Here is a 12,621-nt window from a genome sequence, read left to right on the forward strand (position 1 = left end):
TCCTTTCCTCTGATTGTTCATTCACTAGCAAGGGCTAAAATTTGTGAGGTCTTCAACGGATTAGTAGTCTTGATTTTCCAAATCATTATACTGTCAATCAGAACCTTTACTGTTAATAATCCAACATGATGTCATAACATCATTTAGTACATGAATATTCTCACAGAGAGGCCAGTCATAACATCTTTAAAGAATCATTTTGCAAGGAGGTCCTTTAACCAGATCTTCACATCCCGATCAGCTTTTGACCTCACACCCTTTCTGAACATCAGATTCAGATTGTTGAACTACACAACTTCCTTAGAAAAACACTTAGTCTCCCGTCAAAGTATTTACATTTGGGCACATGCACTCCCTCAACATGCCACAAATAGATACTAGACTCCCGTCAGAGTATTTCTTCTTAGCACTATAAGGTTACCTTCTCACACAAGGTATAACCTTTTGTCTGACCTTGCTCATCTGCGTGCAGTTGATATTATGCTGATTCTTCTTCAGGTTGCACATAACACTCATCTGTACCACATATTACTCAAGCTAGTTCAGAAACAAGCTTTCATGATTCATCAGAGAGATTTGACTGAGACAAGAGGACACATTAAGTTGATGCTCCACTACTGAGTCTATCATCAATCACATCCCTTAGGGATTACACAAGGACCAACTTCAAATTGAAATATGCATACTTTGCATACTGTTCATCTCAAGAGTCTTCAAATGATAAGACCTCCTGTATGGTTTTGAGATGCTTGACTAACCAACCTTCTGCACCTATAGAGGAGATTCCCTCTTCACGCTATCCGCAACAGCTGATCGGAAAAATAACAAGTGTACTATTTTGCCTCTGTAGTAATAATAGGGAAATTCCCCGAATGTCGATCTCAAGGACTGCACTTTAAAATCGAGTTTCAATAGTGGTTCAACTAAACAAAAACTATATTTGGATTTTTGATTTGCAATTATAAATTAACAACAAATAAAAATGACAGAAAATTGACTAAGTGGTTTTAACAAATATGAGAGCATGCTAGGGTAAAGTGTATGATTTGCGCAGTAATAACCTTGAATTTTGATTTCTTCAACAAGTTCATAACCTTTAATTACCGCCCTTTAGATTATTTTCCCCTAAGTCCTTAGTGGGAAAACCTTTGAACATCCATCCTAAATCCTAAGTCCTTAGAGAATTATGATGAAATCAAGCCTTTATGTTATCAAGAGTTAATCGATAACTATAGGGTATCCCTAGTCCTAGCTGATATCTACTATAGTTTAATCATACAAAAACCTTAACAACCGCTGTCCAGCTGGTTGTTAACCGTAAATCAATCTTGTTGGTCCAACAAAGACAGCATAAAAACCTTGTACGATTAAATTAAATAAGAAAACAAATTTATTGATGAACTCAGGAATTCAAAATCATTACATAATCAAATCAGGGACACCCCCTAGCATTAGGATTTAGTTACTCATATTGTTCAAAGAAAACAAAATATAAAATAGAGACATTACAAGAATTGAGATGAAAGTTGATCTTCAATCGCTTCCGTTCATGAAAACCTTCTTCTCTCCCAAACCCTTGTTTTCTCCAATCCTCAATCGTGTCTTCTCTTGGCCAAAAAAATCCTCTAATTCATCGTTAAAACTATTCTAAATAGTGCAAACTCACTTAGGTTGGTTGGAAGTACCCAAAATGCCCCTTTGGGTCAACACTTAATGTAACACCCTTCTAATACCCCGCATAAATAATAAACAATAATCAGAGTAAACATGAAAAAGGGCATTACAACTTCCAAATAATTAAACAATAATACTCATGTCATGCCATAAAAGAGAACGTCAACCAATTTTATTCAGATCATCATGTTTAACACAGCGGAATTATCTTTAACATCTGAATAACAAACAGCCAAGTCACAGACTTAAAACATCAACATAACAATCCATCCAAAATAAAAAAGAGTTTAACAAGTAACTCTAAACGACGCCCCCAGTGTTACACGACCAGAGCATGACACGGACCCAACTGACCCTAACGAACTACTTGACGAGCTAATCCTCACCAAGTACGAGAGCTACTCCTCAATCTGAAAAATAACAACAGTAAGGGTGAGTCTCATTCACATTTAACTAATGTTATAAGATATAGATAATAAAATATCATTTCACATGCCATTCACCCAATCACAGTTATGATCAGATTCAAACCATACAATCACTAAGCAAACAACCAAATTAACACATATTATAACATTGGACAATCTTCCATTCATGTTATAATAGCAAAACAGCCTAATGCAATGCAACTACATGCATGTGGTACCAAAATCTGGGATAACCCAACTCACCGACCCACCATCGTTAAGGATACGGTAACACCCACTCACTAATTCCACACTATGGGAATTAGCTACCACTAATCCACCATCGTCAAGGACCAGCCACATAATGATTATGAATGCATGCATCAACCATAACATGCTCATCACCCACATAAATCGATCAATGTCATAATCATCAATAAAACACGCATTTCACGCCAACAATACATGTATAATAAGCACCAGTTATAACCACAACATCATACAGGTACAACATTCATTAGTGTACCTATAAACATATCCCACCACAAACAAATAAGATCGAGTGTTTTAAAAATAATTCAAGCCACAACTCAAAACACCATTTGAGTATATAAATTATTTGATTAGCTTCACTGTACTCGAAACGGCACCAAAATCCGGTTTACGGTTTAAAAGTTTCACATTTTTAAACTTTTCGAAACGGCCTGCCGCAACAACTAACAGCACGCGGCGCCACACACATTCGCGGCGCGGAACGAATCGGAACTACGCCTTCGCGGCGCAAACAAGGTTTCGCGCCGCGGAACGAGAAGGAACTACGCCTTCGCGGCGCGGCCATATGCTCGCGGCGCGTACTGAACACAACAAAACTTCTTGGCCTTCTGCCAAGCAGTTCGCGGCGCCAACTCCTGGACGCGGCGCGAACTGGCGATTTCCCGAACTCCGAATAGCAGAAAACAGCCTGCGATTTCGTCCCTCTTTCACCGAATCACTACCAAACCAATCGCATTCCAACCAGATTTCGCATACAGTGAAATAACACATATTATAACACATTTATAATACATTCAACCATCCATTTATCACCATACATAATCAATACAATCATTATAAATCAATTCTCCCAAAAACCTAACATTTCTACAACCGAAGCATAAACCAGTTGATCCGAATAACACGATCAAATTCAATCATACTACCTATAATCCCATAATAGAAGATAAACGGAAGAGTCCCCCCTTACCTGAAGGTTGATTCTTCGCTCTTCCTCGGGTCGCACTTCTCCGCTCCTCTTCTCTTTTCACGTTCAGACTCTTCTTTTCTCCTTAGTTCTATTCCTCTTTCCCACAATCCCTCTATTTTCTATTTTATGAAAATAAGCTTATCATTAGTAATGGGCTTCACCATTGACACCCCCCCTTCTACTACAAGCGACACTGGCCCATTAGCCTCGTTATTTCCATTTTTCTCAGTTAACTCAAATAATTCTAATATTTAATCCAAAAATTAATTAAATTAAATAATGAATTTTATGGGGTGTTACAACTCTCCCCCACTAGAAAAGTTTTCGTCCTTGAAAACATACCTTAGGCAAAGAGTTCCGGGTAGGAGTCCTTCATCTGGCTCTCCAATTCCCACGTAACATTTCCACCGGCTGGTCCTCCCCAAGCTACTCTGACTAATGCTATCTCCTTGCCACGCAATTGTTTCACCTTCCGATCTTCAATCCTCATAGGCAAAGTTTCAACTGTCAGATTATCCTTTACCTGTACATCATCGACTTGGATCACATGAGATGGGTCAGCAATGTATTTCCTCAACTGCGATACATGGAATACATCATGCAGATTCGCAAGTGTCGGTGGCAACGCAATGCGATACGCCACTTCTCCAACCCTCTCCGTAATTTGAAACGGACCAATAAAACGCGGAGTCAACTTCCTTGACTTCAGTGCTCTACCAACACTAGTTGTAGGAGTCACCCTCAAGAACACATGATCTCCTTCTTGAAATTCAAGTGTCCTCCTTCTTTTATCATGATAACTCTTCTGACGACTCTGAGAAGTCTTCATCTTCTCCTGAATCATCTTAATCCTTTCTGTTGTCTCCTGAACAATTTTCGGCCCAATCACAGCACCTTCGCCAGATTCGTACCAACATAAAGGCGTTCTACACCTCCGACCATACAAAGCTTCAAACGGAGCCATACCAATACTCGAGTGAAAACTATTATTGTAAGTAAATTCGATCAAGGGTAGATAACTATCCCAAGCACCGCCCCTTTCCAACACACAAGCACGCAACAAATCTTCTAGTGATTGAATAGTTCTTTCTGTCTGTCCATCCGTCTGTGGATGATAAGCAGAACTCAATCTCAGCTTAGTACCCAAAGCCTTCTGCAAACCTTCCCAGAATCTGGATGTAAACCTTGGATCTCTATCTGACACGATACTCGAAGGAATACCATGTAAACTCACTATCTTCTCAATATACAATTGAGCCAGCTTCTCCATTGGGTAATCCATTCTCATTGGTATAAAGTGAGCAGACTTAGTCAACCTGTCCACAATAACCCAAATAGCTTCACAATTCTTCACCGTCCTCGGCAAACCTGAAACAAAATCCATAGATATACTATCCCACTTCCATTCTGGAATAAATAACGGTTGCATAGCTCCATACGGTTTCTGATGCTCAATCTTCGACTTCTGGCAAGTCAAACAAGCGTAGACAAATTCAGCTATTTCCTTTTTCATTCCAGGCCACCAAAACAGCTTCTTTAGGTCATGATACATCTTGGTAGCACCAGGATGAATACTCAATCCGCTACGATGTCCTTCTTCAAGAATACTCTTCCTCAATCCGGCAATGTCAGGAACACAAACACGATTACCAAACCTCATTATACCATTCTCGTCGATTCTGAATTCACCTCCTTTATCTTGGTTAATCAGAGTCAACTTATCAACTAACTCTACATCAGTCTTCTGACCTTCTCGGATTTCCTCAAGAATACCACTAGTCAGCTTCAGCATACCCAATTTAACACTGGTAGGAGTGTCTTCACATACTAAACTCAAATCTCGGAATTGCTCAATTAAATCCAATTCTCTCACCATAAGCATAGACATATGCAAGGACTTCCTACTCAATGCATCGGCAACAACATTTGCTTTACCCGGATGATAATTCAGTTCAAAATCATAATCCTTGAGAAATTCTAACCATCTTCTTTGTCTCATATTCAGCTCTTTTTGGTCAAAGAGATACTTCAAACTCTTGTGATCACTAAATACTTCAAACCTTGAACCATATAGGTAATGCCTCCACAATTTCAACACAAATACCACTGCTGCCAACTCCAAGTCATGAGTCGGATAGTTTCTCTCATGCACTTTGAGTTGTCTCGACGCATAAGCGACTACCTGTTGATTCTGCATTAGTACACCTCCTAATCCCGACAACGAAGCATCACAATAAACAACAAAAGATTCCGCCGGATTCGGCAAAATCAAAATCGGCGCACTAGTCAACCTCTTCTTCAACTCTTGGAATCCTTCTTCACATTTCGAATCCCAAACAAAAGCTTGACCCTTCCTAGTCAACTTAGTTAACGGCAACGCTAACTTTGAGAAACCTTCAATGAACTTTCTATAGTAACCCGCAAGACCAAGGAAACTACGGATTTCGGAAACTGACCTCGGAGCTTCCCACTGAGACACTGCTTCTACTTTCGTTGGGTCAACGGCAATACCATCCTTAGAAATTACATGCCCAAGAAAGCTCACTTCATTTAACCAGAACTCACACTTTGACAGTTTTGCATAGAGTTTCTTTTCCTTCAATAGTTCCAATACCACTCTAAGATGATCCGCATGCTCTTCTTCATTCTTAGAATATATTAAAATATCATCAATAAATACTACTACGAACTGATCCAGATAAGGATGGAAGATCCTATTCATATACTCCATGAAAACCCCCGGTGCATTGGTTACTCCAAATGGCATCACTGTATATTCGTAATGACCATACCTCGTTCTAAATGCCGTTTTCTGAATATCGTCCGTCTTCACCCGAATCTGATGATATCCCGACCTCAAGTCGATTTTGCTGAACACACACGCCCCAACTAGTTGATCCATCAAATCATCAATCCTCGGCAAGGGATACCGATTCTTGATAGTAACCTTGTTCAGTTGTCTGTAATCCACACACAACCTCATTGAACCTTCTTTCTTCTTCACTAGTAACACCGGTGCACCCCACGGTGAGACACTAGGACGAATAAATTTCTTCTCAAGTAACTCTTCCAATTGACTCTTCAACTCAGTCAATTCCGATGTCGACATACGATAAGGTGCCATCGACACAGGACTAGTCCCAGGAATTAATTCAATAGCAAAATCCACCTCCCTCTCTGGCGGTAATTCTCTTACATCTTCTAGGAAAACTTCCGGAAATTCACATACTACCGGTAAGTCACTACTCACCGCTTTCTTTTTCACTTCCATGGACGCAATCAACATAAACACGGCAGCTCCGTCCTTCATTGTTTTATCCACTTGTCTAGCCGTCAACTCTAAGTCCTCAACAATGACATCTTCAGGAAAAATAACCGTTTTCGTGAAACAGTTGATATGAACCCGGTTAAATTGCAACCAATTCATGCCCAGGATAACATCCAGTTGTTCCAACGGAAGGCACACTAATTCCATTCCGAATTCTCTACCAAAAATATCAATTGGACAGTTCAAACAAGCAAACGAAGTAGTCACTGAACCCGACGCAGGAGTGTCAATGATCATACTTCCATTAATCTCAGATATTTCTAAATTCAGTCGTTTAGCACAATCCAATGAAATAAACGAGTGAGTTGCCCCAGTATCTATTATTGCAATTAAAGGAGTGCCATGGATAAAACACGTACCTTTAATCAACCGATCCTCTGGAGTAGTCTCTGAACCAGATAAGGCGAACACCTTACCACCAGCTTGATTCTTCCTCGGCTTAGGACACTTAGGACTAATATGACCTTCTTCCCCGCAGTTGAAACAAGTTACAGTATTCCCTTTGCACTCAATAGCAATGTGACCTGCCTTTCCACATCTATAGCACTTCTTTTCCTCACTTTTGCACTCGTGAATGCGATGTCCAGGTTCTCCACACTTGAAGCACTTAATAGGGGCACTAGAGTCTCCCCCGCTAGGCTTCTTCCAGCCTCCAGCTTTCTGGTTACCCTTACCATATGGCTTACCACGATCCATATGCTTTTTCCCTTTCTTGTCGACTAACTCGCGAGAGTGTGACGACTTCAGTTTAATATTGTCCTCTTCAAAGATTCGGCTGCAGTCAACCAAATCGACAAACCTGCGAATCCTCTGGTATCTGATACCCTGTTTAATCTCATCACGGAGACCATTCTCAAACTTAACACACTTCGAGAATTCACTAGCCTCATCATTATTGTAGTGGACATAATACTTTGCCAGCTCAACAAACTTGGACGCATACTCCGGCACAGTCATGTTACCTTGTGTCAGCTCCAAAAATTCAATCTCTTTCCTGCCTCTAACATCCTCAGGAAAGTACCTCCGCAAGAATTATCTCTTGAACACAGCCCAAGTGATTGCAATACCTGCAGCTTGCAGTTCGTCCCTACTAGCCATCCACCAATCATCAGCTTCTTCAGACAGCATGTGAGTACCATATCTCACCTTCAGATTTTCGTCACAATCAATCACCCGGAAGATCCTTTCAATTTCCTTCAGCCACTTCTGGGCGCCTTCGGGATCGTGAGTGCCTTTGAACAACGGAGGGTTGTTCCTCTGAAAACTGTTCAGCTGCCTGTCAGCACCAATTCCAGCTCCATTGGCATTCCCTCCCAACACACCAGCAATCATACCGAGAGCCTCAGCAATCGCGTCGTCGTTCCTTCCTCCTCTTCCGGCCATTGTTCTGCTAAATGTCAAACAATATTTATTAGAACAAGAAGTATCGACAATGTCAATCTTACACTAATCGCATACGAGGGGTCAACCGACACTAAGACTCTGACTCAAACGACCGACTATGCTCTGATACCACTATTGTAACACCCTTCTAATACCCCGCATAAATAATAAACAATAATCAGAGTAAACATGAAAAAGGGAATTACAACTTCCAAATAATTAAACAATAATACTCATGTCATGCCATAAAAGAGAACGTCAACCAATTTTATTCAGATCATCATGTTTAACACAGCGGAATTATCTTTAACATCTGAATAACAAACAGCCAAGTCACAGACTTAAAACATCAACATAAGAATCCATCCAAAATAAAAAAGAGTTTAACAAGTAACTCTAAACGACGCCCCCAGTGTTACACGACCAGAGCATGACACGGACCCAACTGACCCTAACGAACTACTTGACGAGCTAATCCTCACCAAGTACGAGAGCTACTCCTCAATCTGAAAAATAACAACAGTAAGGGTGAGTCTCATTCACATTTAACTAATGTTATAAGATATAGATAATAAAATATCATTTCACATGCCATTCACCCAATCACAGTTATGATCAGATTCAAACCATACAATCAGTAAGCAAACAACCAAATTAACACATATTATAACATTGGACAATCTTCCATTCATGTTATAATAGCAAAACAGCCTAATGCAATGCAACTACATGCATGTGGTACCAAAATCTGGGATAACCCAACTCACCGACCCACCATCGTCAAGGATACGGTAACACCCACTCACTAATTCCACACTATGGGAATTAGCTACCACTGATCCACCATCGTCAAGGACCAGCCACATAATGATTATGAATGCATGCATCAACCATAACATGCTCATCACCCACATAAATCGATCAATGTCATAATCATCAATAAAACACGCATTTCACGCCAACAATACATGTATAATAAGCACCAGTTATAACCACAACATCATACAGGTACAACATTCATTAGTGTACCTATAAACATATCCCACCACAAACAAATAAGATCAAGTGTTTTAAAAATAATTCAAGCCACAACTCAAAACACCATTTGAGTATATAAATTATTTGATTAGCTTCACTGTACTCGAAACGGCACCAAAATCCGGTTTACGGTTTAAAAGTTACACATTTTTAAACTTTTCGAAACGGCCTGTCGCAACAACTAACAGCACGCGGCGCCACACACATTCGCGGCGCGGAACGAATCAGAACTACGCCTTCGCGGCGCAAACAAGGTTTCGCGGCGCGGAACGAGAAGGAACTACGCCTTCGCGGCGCGGTCATATGCTCGCGGCGCGTACTGAACACAACAAAACTTCCTGGCCTTCTGCCAAGCAGTTCGCGGCGCCAACTCCTGGACGCGGCGCGAACTGGCGATTTCCAGAACTCCGAATAGCAGAAAACAGCCTGCGATTTCGTCCCTCTTTCACCGAATCACTACCAAACCAATCTCATTCCAACCAGATTTCGCATACAGTGAAATAACACATATTATAACACATTTATAATACATTCAACCATCCAATTATCACCATACATAATCAAAACAATCATTATAAATCAATTCTCCCAAAAACCTAACATTTCTACAACCTAAGCATAACCCAATTGATCCGAATAACACGATCAAATTCTATCATACTACCTATAATCCCATAATAGAAGATAAACGGAAGAGTCCCCCCTTACCTGAAGGTTGATTCTTCGCTCTTCCTCGGGTCGCACTTCTCCGCTCCTCTTCTCTTTTCACGTTCAGACTCTTCTCTTCTCCTTAGTTCTATTCCTCTTTCCCACAATCCCTCTATTTTCTATTTTATGAAAATAAGCTTATCATTAGTAATGGGCTTCACCACTGACACCCCCCTTCTACTACAAGCGACACTGGCCCATTAGCCTCATTATTTCCATTTTTCTCAGTTAACTCAAATAATTCAAATATTTAATCCAAAAATTAATTAAATTAAATAAAGAATTTTATGGGGTGTTACACTTAATGAAAAATCACAAAAATCAGCAAAATCAGCGTTTTAGCCAACACTTCCCGTGTCAGGCAACACGGGTGGCCGTGTTGGCCCTCTGAACTTAAATTTTTGAAATCACTCCCAGCACTACTGACACGGGTGCCCGTGTTAGGTAACACAGGCCGTGTCAGCCCTTAACTTCATAATTTGGCTTTGAGTTCTTCAGCAAAGTTGTAGCCCTTTTCGTTAGTGAAATTTTGCCACCGGAACCGCGTCATTCAGAGTTACGAAGCTCTGGTTATGATCAAAATACTACACGCCTGTCACGGTGAGAGACACGCTGAAAATTTATAGATCTCAAACTTGCTAACACGAGCTGTGTCAGCCCCGTGACTTTCATCTCTTTTGCATTTTCTTGGCCACGCTTCATCCTAACACGGCCAGTTTTAGGTGACACAGGTGGTCGTGTCAGACCTCATGTAGCTTGATTTTTCATTTCCTTCGAAACTCCCCTTTATGTACTTTTTCGCATTGATTTGTCTCGATTTATTCATTTGAGCCTGCAAACTATAAAATACACAACCAAAGCATAAAATGTAGAAGAATGAAGTAAAACACTTGACAATATAAAGAAAAGACGACTAAAATCAACGACAAATAAACGTGTAAAAACCACTGATCAAACTCCCCCAAAATTAAACTGTTGCTTGACCTCAAGCGACAATTACAAGAGAAAATGACCTTCCAGGCACACCGGTGTTCATACGTGAGATATCCATTTGTATTGATCAAGAAACAGTTGGTTCGGTATTCACATGACGCGACGAGTTTCTGCTAGAACATTAAACCTTAAGCTCCCCTTTCGGATACCTCTCCAACTATGATTTGCACTTAAGTCTCTTTCCGATTTTCCTCCTCTTTCATTCGGACAATCACATTAAGGCGCTGCATTTCTTATAATGATCATCACATGCATTAGAAGAATCAATGCTTTTTATTTTCTTTTTCTGGCACCAAACGAGCAACATTTGCTACTTTTAATTACCGATGAAATTTTCAAACTTTGCAGTTTTATATTGTCCTTTTTGGACGACGTTTGGGGATCAACCTCCTTTGGGCTGAATAACCGGGTGAGGGTTACCCAACTTAGCGAGCCGGTTGCCTTTTACTGCCTTTTCATCATCTGGTGCCAACTTTATCAATTTTTTTCTCAACCAGTCATCATGCATGTGAATCTGAATTACGCCAGACTGTATCAATAAACTACTCGAGGAGTACTTCTCAAGAGACAAGTACTATGGTGCAAATCTACATGTTAGACTCGTATGTCTTTTAGGGAACCAAGGGTGTTTAAACAAACCTCTTCTTGTCACATTATTCCGAACTTCCTGTCCTCAAACAATCCTCCCTTCATCTCTATATACTATTCCCGATCGCTCTTTAAGATCAAAACTCTTCAACAAAAATTAAAATTTCGGTCAAAATTTGGGAAGAACTCAATGTTTGGTTTTACACATCATAAAAAAAACATAAAAAGAAAAATGCAAGAGTAAATCCTCCCCCAAACTTGAACTAAACATTGGCCCCAATGTTTCAGAACAAGCCCGAGAGGGGTGACTCACAGAGGGTAGTGCAACTCTAACTGCAGCTTCCTAGCATTCACCAGAAAGTCCCCCTTTTTATTTCCTGAAACAAAAAAAAAAGCAAACACAAAAAGAAAACTAAGTTTTTAAAATCATGGGTTGCTTCCCACGAAGCGCTTTGTTTAACGTCGCATGGCTCGACGATCCATTCCCCTTGTTAGGGTGGCATATATGACACAAAGAACACATCATCTTTCTTCTTTCTTTTGTTTGGTAGCAATCCCATGAACTTAAAGTATTGATGATGTTGCTGCCAAATCCATTTTAGCTTGATTTTATTGAACAAGGCATAAATGTCTTCCAGTACTTTGTCAATTTCTTGTCTTTCATCTGCCTTGTTGTAAAAATAGTTTTTAGGGATACTCTCTTGTTGAAGATTTTCTTGTTGGGTGACCACATCTTCACAAATTGTTAAATTTGTGGTTTTATCCAAAACTCCACCATCTTTAAGTTTCCTTATTTCTTCTTCCCCATATTTCTTTTTTACCTCAAATTCTTCTATTCTTACTGCATCCTCTTCATCTGATATTATGCATTTTTCTTCTGGTTCCACATATTCTTCTTCCAACTCTAACTTTCTCCAAATAAACCTATCTGGATAAAAGTTAGCTTCCTTACATTCATTCATAAGGATTCTTACCTCTCTCTTATATGCTTTAAAAAATTTAGCCGCCTCTTCCAAGGTGACTCCTGAATCAGGCGACCAACATGCAGGAGATACAGGTGGCAATGTATCAAAACAATACATAGCTACAAAACTCAGACAATTTGTTAGTAGCAAAGTATAGAAGAATTCATGAAGCAAAAATAATCAGACTTTTTTTCTTTTTTTTATAATAAAATCAAATTCAAATAAACAAAAACTGAAAACAAAATTTTAGTTGACGAGCAACAAAATTTCAATTGAACTAAAATTAAAACTCTA

Source organism: Vicia villosa, unplaced genomic scaffold (genome assembly GCF_029867415.1).
Source record: "Vicia villosa cultivar HV-30 ecotype Madison, WI unplaced genomic scaffold, Vvil1.0 ctg.000121F_1_1, whole genome shotgun sequence".
In the NCBI taxonomy this organism is placed as follows: Eukaryota; Viridiplantae; Streptophyta; class Magnoliopsida; order Fabales; family Fabaceae; genus Vicia; species Vicia villosa.